Source organism: Jaculus jaculus, chromosome 5 (assembly GCF_020740685.1).
Source record: "Jaculus jaculus isolate mJacJac1 chromosome 5, mJacJac1.mat.Y.cur, whole genome shotgun sequence".
In the NCBI taxonomy this organism is placed as follows: Eukaryota; Metazoa; Chordata; class Mammalia; order Rodentia; family Dipodidae; genus Jaculus; species Jaculus jaculus.
This window is the reverse complement of record NC_059106.1, coordinates 44,035,494-44,044,659: the sequence shown is the minus strand read 5'-3', so window position 1 is coordinate 44,044,659 and position 9,166 is coordinate 44,035,494. Positions and strand designations below refer to the sequence as shown.

Below are 9,166 nucleotides of genomic sequence, written 5' to 3'. Positions count from 1 at the left end.
ATTCATATGCAAAAGAACCCTGATCCATATCTTACACCGTATAAAACATTATTAGATCTAAATGCACTTATGAAGCTTTCAGAAGAAAATATAAGGAAAACCCTTGCCACCTTGAGGTAGCCAAAGAATTTTCAGCTAGTAACAGACCAAACTGCTAAATTGGGCTTAATCAAAATTACAAATCTGCTTTTTGAAAAGATTCTTTTTTTTTTTTTTTTTGCTTCAAAAAGTAACATTTATTCAAATAGAAAACAAAAGACAAGATGTACATCCCTTGGCTCCCTTCTCTCCATTCCCTCCACTCTCCAGTTGCTCCTTGGCACCCCAGGATTGGACCCTGGCTAGAGCCAGGGAGCAGACAGCCCCCCTTGGATGAGGTCAGCAACATTGAGGGGCATCTCTTCAATGGAGGTGTTGTAGAAAGTCTCCATGTTTTGAAGAGTCCTCTTGTGTTCTTCTGTCACCATGTTAATGGCCAAGACGACCACCCCCACCAATTCTGTGAATGGTGTTTTCCCTGTTGGTGGGAAGGTCATAACTGGTAACTTAAGAAACCTGCTGCACATCAATGCCTCTGGCCTGTCAAGAAAAGATTCAGCTTGTTAATGAGGATAAAATCTATCCGAACTAAGCATGTATGTAGGCAGCCAAAGGAAGGCTAAGGAAATATGTATCCCACACTCTTCAAGAAGCTCAGGCATGCCAGGTTTTCTTCCAAGTTGCTATGTTCCTGAAAGGGGTATTAGTTGGCCCCTTGGAGAGGAAATCATCTTGGAATAATTTTTTTTTTTTAAGACACTGTTAAGGGGCTGGAGAGATGGCTTAGCAGTTAAGCACTTGCCTGTGAAGCCTAAGGTCCCCAGTTCGAGGCTGGATTCCCCAGGACCCACGTTAGCCAGATGCACAAGGGGACGCACGTCTGGAGTTCATTTTCAGTGGCTGGAGGCCCTGGTGTGCCCATTCTCTCTCTATCTGCCTCTTTCTCTCTCTGTCTGTTGCTCTCAAATAAGTAAATAAAAATAAATGAAAAAAATTTTTTTAAAAAAACATTGTTAAAAGGTTGAGAGGGGGCTGGAGAGATGGCTTAGCAGTTATATGCTTGCCTGTGAAGCCTAAGGACCCAAGTTCGAGGCTTGATTCCCCAGGACCCACGTTAGCCAGATTCACAAAGGGGTGCACACATCTGGAATTTGTTTGCAGTGGCTGGAAGCCCTGGCGTGCCCATTCTTTCTCTCTCTCTGCCTCTTTCTCTGTCTGTCGCTCTCAAATAAATAAAAATACCCCCCCAAAAAGGTTGAGAGGTGATTGGTGGAAACTAGTTACAAATCAAATGTCTATTAAAATACTTGTATTTTGGCTGGAGAGATGGCTCAGTGGTTAAGGCACTTGCCTGCAAAGCCTAACGACCTGGGTTCAAATCCCTAGTGCCCACATAAAGCCAGGTGCACAGGAGATCCTGATGTGACCATTCTCTCCTCTCTGTCTCTCTTCTTTCTATCTCTGCTTGCAAAATTTTTTAAAAAGCTTGTATTCAACATGGTTAGGGAGCCAGGTGTGAAGGTGCATGGCTGGAATCCCAGCACTAGGGAGGATGAGGCTGGAGAGGAGGATCAATGGCTTGGGGCCAGCCAGGGCTACACAGCAAGATGCTGTCTCAACAAATGAAAAATAAAACAAAACAACAAAAACAGAGAAGACCTTTATAGACTTATGTTGGGGTGGGGCTGAGGACGCCATGCACAAGGTCCTGAATTCCATCCCCACAGTAGAAGTCCCAAGCAGTTCATAGTAAGAAAATATGGTTCATTTAAAAATGAGCCAGATCTCTTAACAAATGCTTACACTGTTTCATGAGCTTGCACTTGCTTACTGAATGACCAATAAGCATATGAAGAGTGAGCTAAAATCTTTAGCATCAGGAAATGCATGTTGAAACCAGAGTAAAGTATTGCTATGTAGCTATTACAATGGTCACAAATAAAAAGACTGACCACAGGACCTGGAGAGATGGCTCAGCAGTGAAAGGCGCTTGCTTGCAATGCTTGCTGGCCTAGGTTTGATTCCCCAGTACCCACCTAAAGCCAGTTGCAAAACGTGGTGGAAGCACCTGGCAGTTCATCTGCAGCAACAAAGGACTTTGGCAATTCACCCCAACACACACACACACACACACACACTTAACCAAATACATTTTTAATATCTTAGTTGTTGATTATTTGAGAGAGAGAGAAACAGGCAGAGAGAGAGAGACAGAGACACACACACAAAGAGAGAATGGGCATGCCAGGGCCTCCAGCCACTGCAAACGAACTCCAGATGCAAGCGCCCCCTTGTGCATCTGGCTTATGTGGGCCCTGGGGGAATTGAACCTGGGTTCTTTGGCTTTGAAGGCAAGTGCCTTAACTGCGAAGCCATCTCTCCCACCCAAATAAAATATTTTTTTTCAAATTTTTATTAACAACTTCCATGATTATAAAAAATATCCCATGCTAATACCCTCCATCCCCCCCCAAATAAAATATTTTTTTAAAATAAAAAAGGACTATATGAAGTGTTTGTGAAGATATGGAAGAACAGGAATGCTCATTCACTGCTGATGGAAATGTAAAACAGCACCAACCTTCTGGAAAGCAGTTTATTTAATGATTTTTGTAAAAAAGCAGAAAGTTAAACATACACTTATTCTATGAGTCAACCATTCTGCTTCTAAGGATATAGTTAAACGGAAAGACTGAAGTCTGGTGCACAAGTGTAATAAGAAACAACTCAATGTCTGTCAGCAGGTGAATGAATAAAACAAGTGTATAATACTCATGCAGTAGAATAGTTAAAAATATTTTATTTATTTATTTATTTGGGGAAAGAGAGAGGGGAGAGGAAGGGAGGGGCCACCAGGGCCTCCCAACACTACAAACAAACTCCAGAGGCTTTCTGTGGGTACTGGGAGATTGAACCTGGGCTGGCAGGCTTTGCAAGCAGCACCTTTAACTACTGAGCCATCTCCCGAGTCCCCCATATAATGGGAAACAAAAAAGAAGGAGCTACTGACTTACAATGATACAGAGGAATCTCAGTATAGTTTGGCTCAATGAGAGAAGAGAGATGAAGCATCCACAGCACAGGCCAAGCAGCGCAAACAGCAGACGCTTCCTCTCTCACAGTTCTGTGGCTGAGCTCAAGGTTTTCACAGGCTAGTCTGCTCTGGGGAATCTTTCTTCAGTGTGCAAAAGGGTTCTCTTTCCTTCTTTCTTTCTTTCTTCCTTTCTTCCTTTCTTTCTTTCTTTCTTTCTTTCTTTCTTTCTTTCTTTCTTTCTTTCTTTCTTTCTTTCTTTCTTTCTTTCTTCTTTTCTCTTTTCTTTTTCTTTTTCTTTTTTTGTTTTTTTGAGGTAGGGTCTCACTCTGGTTCAGGCTGACCTGGAATTAACTAATGAAGTCTCAGGGTGGCCTTGAACTCACGGCAATCCTCCCACCTCTGCCTCCCAAGTGCTGGGATTAAAGGCGTGCATCACTATGCCCGGCTGTTTTCTGTCTTTCTTTTTAAAATATATTTTATTTATTTATTTATTTGAGGAGGGAAGAGGGAAAGAGAGAGGGAGAAAGAGAGAGAATGGGTGCACCAGGGCTTCCAGCCGCTGCAAATGAATTCCAGACGCATGCACCCCTTGTGCATCTGGCTAATGTGGGTCCTGGGGATCCAAACATGGGTCCTTTGGCTTTGCTGGCAAGCGCCTTAACTGCTAAGCCATCTTTTCCAGCCCTCTTCCTTCCTTTTTTTCTCTCTCTTTCTTTTCTTGTTTCTTTGTTTTTACTGATTTTTTTCTTTCTTTTTAGTTTTGGTGTGTTGGTTCATGCATGCCACCCTGTGCGTGTGGAGGTCAGAGGACAGGCTCAGGTGCCAGTCCTCACCTTCTGCCGTGTTGGGGGTGGGGTCTTTCACTGTTCACTGCTTTTGCCTGGCTTGTTGGCCCATGAGCTCCCTGGGGGTTCTCCTGTCTCCACCTCCCATCTCATTGTAGATGCACTGGCATTACAGATGCCCAACACAGCAGCCAGATTTACGAGGGTTTTGAGGGTGCAAACCCAGCTACTCAGGCTTTCATGGCAAGTGCTTTATCTACTGAACCATTTCTCTAGCCCATCAAATGTCTGTTTCTTTGTTTTTATTTAAATTATTTTTGTTACTATTTATTTATTTATTTGAGAGTGACAGAGAGAGAAAGAGGCAGTGAGAGAGAGGGAGATAGATAGAATGGGCACGCCAGGGCCTCCAGCCACTGCCAACGAACTCCGCACTCGTGCGCCCCCTTGTGCATCTGGCTAACGTGGGTTCTGGCGAATTGAGCCTCGAACTGGGGTCCTTAGGCTTCACAGGCAAGCGTTTAACCGCTAAGTCATCTCTCCAGCCCCCCCTTTTTTTCTGGTGTCTTCATGAGGTCTTCTCCATATGTATGTCTATATCCTGATGTCCTTTTACAAGGACACTGATCCTATTGGATTAGGCCCCACCATGACAACCTCATTTAAATTTATTACCTCTTTAAATAAAGATCATCTCCAAATACAGTCGCATTCTAAGATCCTAAGGTTTAGGGATTTAACAGAAGAACTTGTCAGCCCACGGCCATAGGGCATGATTAAGTTTATAGAAAACTCAAACCTAGAGCAATGGGAAACAGATTATAATTGACTGGGGCTAAAGGGGCAGAAAGGGTGAGGGGAAGGAAGTGGGTGCTCAAGGACACATTTAGAAGTGACTGATCTGTATTTTATCTTGACTGCAGAGCTGTTTGTCCGAGAGCATGTGCATGTCAAAAGTTATCAGCTGTATGCCTTAAGTATGTTCTGTTTATTGCTTGTCAGTGACACATTCTGCATTATGTATGTTTTTCACTTTCATTTTCTTTTTTTTGCGGGGGGTAGCAGGGTCGTCACTGTAGTCTGGGCTGATCTGGAACTTACTCTGTAGCTCTAGGCTGGCATCAAACTCATGGCGATCCTCCTACCTCAGCCTCCCAAATGCTGGCTCTACATTATATCTTTTTTTTTTTAAGGTAGGGTTTCACTTTAGCCCAGGCTGACCTGGAATTCATTATGTGATCTCAGGGTAGCCTCAAACTCATGGTGATCCTCCTACCTCTGCCTCCTGAGTGCTGGGATTAAAGGCATGTGCCACCACGCCCAGCTTCTACATTATGTCTTTTTTTTTTTTTTTTGAGGTAGGGTCTCACTGTAGCCCAGACTGACCTGGAATTCACCATGAAGTCTCAGGGTGGCCTTGAACTCTTGGTGATCCTCCTAGTTCTGACTCCTGAGTGCTGGGATTAAAGGCATGTGCCACTAGGCCTGGCTCTTACTTTTTTTTTTTTTTTTACATTATCTTAATCAAACTATATTTCAAAAGCATGAATTGGCAGTCAGTTCTAGATAGCAGTCTCCTCCAAGTGTCCTGGGCTGATGAACTTTCCGCCCTGCCCTGTCCACAGTTGTGATGGGTTGTCTTCTGTTCCTGGTGGCGTTCTAGAGCTGTCTCCTCTCCCTACTTTATGTCCTAATCTCTGGAACAGGTCACCGGGCTGGGGCTTTAATTAATAGCACAAGTGACCTTGGAATAGGAAAGGTGAGATCATGCATCAGGTCTGACCTAATCAAACGAGTGTGTCAGAGCACAGAGTTTTCACTGGCTGGATCTGAAAAAGTAAGCCATCTGAAGCCAGAGAAGGACTGGAGGTGTATCATTTCTGTTTTGAAGGTGGAGGGACCAACTGGGGGGGATTAGGGGTCTGTCAGTTGCTGGCAATGACCCTGGCAGGGGAGTAGTGAACCCAGTGCTACAACTGTAAGATGCTGGAGTAGGTACCACCTATCAGAAGGCTGGGGAAAGGTTGGAAGTCAAAATTCAGTTTCAAGTTAAGTTTGTATTGGATGTGTGTCTGTGTACTATCACACACAATAATTATAAATTGGGCCATCTTTAGTTGGGAACTATTTGTATTTTAATAAGGTCATGGGTATGATGTTAGAATTATTAATTTTAATAGGTTTGCTGCAGGCCTAGAGGGATGGCTTAGCTAAGGTGCTTGCCAGGCAAGCCTAAGGACCCATGTTTGACTCTCTAGATCCCAGATAAGCCAGATGCACAAAGATGAGGCAAGTACAAGGCCGCACATGCCCACTAGGTGGTACAAGCATCTGGAGTTCTAGCATAGTAGCTGAGGCCCTGGTACAATTCTCTCTTTCTCCCTCTCCCTAGCTCTTGTTCTCTTATGTTTTCTAAAAAAAAAAAGTGTGCTGCAAAACTAAGACTTACAGTGAATGGGGTAAGAATTTAGGGATCTCAGCGATGAAGGATGGAGGCTTCCGTGAGGGAATGGAGCTCGCCCCAGAACTTCCACATGGTCTTCACCTCCCTTACCATGTCCCTACTGTGAGCCTCTCTGCACACTCTCACTGCTGTGGAACCCTGTCCTCTGAGCAGAATGACCCCTACCATCTTAGTGACAGCAGCTGTGATTGTCCACAAGACCCTCAACAAGCTCAGACCTGTTGTGCTCCTTTGTAGAAGGAGGGGTGCGGAGGGTGATCAGACTCTTGTCCGAGATTCCTAATCACTGAGCTCCAAGCTGGTGAGAAACCCCGTCTCAGGCAAAGGTGTACAGGGACTGGAGAGATGGCTTAGCAGTTAAGGTTCTTGCGTATGAAGCCCTAAGGACCCAGGTTTGATACCCCAGGACCCGCATAAACCAGATGCATGCAGCAGGTGGTGCATGTGTTTGCAGTTTGTTTGCAGTGGCTAGAGGCCTTGGCACACTCATTCTCTCTCTCCCTCTCTCTGTCCCTCTCTCGCTCTCTTTCTCTCTGTCTCTAATAAATAAATAAGGGCTGAAGAGATAGCTTAGTGGTTAAGGCGCTTGCTTGTGAAACCTAAGGACCTAGGTCACTTCCCCAGGACTGACGTAAAGCGCAAGGTGGTGCATGCATCTGGAATTTGTTTGTAGTGGCGTTTAGGCCCTGACATGCCAATTGTCTCTCTCTCTCAAATAAATCAATAAAATATTTAGAAAAAAAAAAAAGGTGGAAAATGTACCCAAGGAGTGACACCCGAGGATGTTGTCTGGCCACTATAGATAGAGCAACGTGCACAGGCCACCTGTACACATACATGCATGTGCTCACACATGTGCCAAACAGTGATACCAAACATTTAATTCCAACTATGCCCCCTTCTACTTTCCTGTCTTTTGTGTGGGCATGACTCAGTGAGTTTAATTAGGGTTGTTCGCATAAGCATGGGTGGCATTTTATTTACCAAGCTACCAGTGGCTACAACCCCCTTCCCAAACAACCATTAACTGACAATAGCTCCACAGGGAGGGGTGGGACCACTCATGAGCCCCCCTACCTCATCCATAAGATTGACAACCCCAATTTTTTTGTGCAGGTAAGCACACCCACTATTAATTCACAAGTGCAGCTTCCACGTCACGGCCAGAAGACTGTTGCCTAGCACACCTCCCCGTCCTCCAGCCCTTCCATTCTTTCCACCTCCTCTTCCACATGTTCCCTGACCCTTGTGGGGGATGCTGTTGATTCCCCATTTAAGGCTGAGCACTCAATAGTCACTTCTGCTCAGCACTTTGACCAGTTATGCGTCTCTGCAGTAACCAGTATGTAGAACTTTAAGCCTTGTCTGGGACATTCTATCAACACATCCGTTTTGATTGTAGGTGTACAGAAATGTGGGCTCAACTCAGAGGCTCCCTGAGCTCTGAACAGTTGCTGTCTGTGGCAAGAGCTGGGTGGGACAGTGATAGGGGACGGTGGGCAGCACCTGGGTCAAGTCCTTTCTGCTGTCTGGCTTTCCATTGTCTTCAGCCTTTATGGGGCTTGTTCCTCTCCCAGCGTGATGAACACCTCTCTCCTCCCCTGGCTGGGATCTAAATCAGATCAAAGTGGACCCCATCAGCTCCACATTGCTGGAATGGATGGGGGTGGGGGGGGTGCCCGCTCTGGGTGTGCTTAGCCACACTCTCACCAGAGGGCGCCACACTCCTTTATTAATGTCCTGGCCTCCATCCAGATTTCAGTCTAGGGAAACAGAGGGGTACACCTTTCCTGGAAGGGTCTCACAATCACTCCACCACAAAGTGAGCTACTTCTAGACAGGAACTTTCCTACTAGGTAGCCAGATGATCTTGTAAGGGAAAAGGGGGCTCTTTTATTTATTTCAGAAAGAGAGAAAGGAAGAGATAGAATAGGCTTGCCAGGGCATTTCCTGATGTAAACAAACCCCAGACACATGAGCCATTTTGTGCATCTGTCTTTATGTGGGTTATGGGGAATCGAACCCAGGCAAGCAGGCTTTACAAACAAGCGTCTTTAACCACTGAGCCACCTCCCTAGTTCTTTGACTAAACAAGTTTTTTTTTTTCAAGGTAGGGTCTTGCTCTAGCCCAGGCTGACCTGGAATTCACTATGTAGTCTCAGGGTGGCCTCGAACTCACAGCCATCCTCCTACCTCTGCCTCCCGAGTTAGCAACTACACCACCACCAGCCCACGATGCACTGACCTTCTTCCTTGGTTTCTGTTATTTTCCATTACGCTTTATGACTCAAAATCAACCTCCTCCTTTACAAGGACTCTGTAGTGGTAAATAAACTCCCAGTGAACTGGTCATGGTGGCACTGGCCTCTAATCCCAGCACTCAGGAGGTGGAGGCAAGAGGATCAGGAGTTCAAAGATATCTTTCGCTACATAGCAAATTCAAGGCCGGTCTGGGCTCCATAGATACCCTGTCTCAAAAACAGCCAACAAATAAATGAAACAAAAACTTTACCCTGCCAGAAAAGCGCCTGGTATAGGTTTCCCTTTAACTGGGTTGATGTAAGTGCGTCCTGGGGATCCACTATGGGGTGTCCTTTATTGGGGGGAGCATAAGACAGTCTTCTTTCTTGGTCACTGTTAGTCATTTAGCAGTCTGACACAAATGGAGCTTGCTCTCATTCACACCACATGGGGGAAGGCGACCCAGTGACAGCATTTCCCACTCGCTGCCCACTGGGCCCCAGGAGTGAAGGCTGCTTGGAATAGTATTTGGGGTAGCTCAGCCCAGGAATCCTGATGGGTTGGGAGGGGAAACTAAGGCAGAAATATAGGGATCCTGATCCC

General features: G+C 45.5%; 1 non-coding gene across 1 annotated transcript; it reads right to left on the bottom strand.

Moving 5' to 3' along the window:
- Window positions 1-635: 635 nt before the first annotated feature.
- Window positions 636-777, bottom strand: LOC123461292. Its single transcript, XR_006637580.1, has one exon. It is a non-coding gene; the product is annotated as a small nucleolar RNA SNORA67 (small nucleolar RNA).
- Window positions 778-9,166: the final 8,389 nt, after the last annotated feature.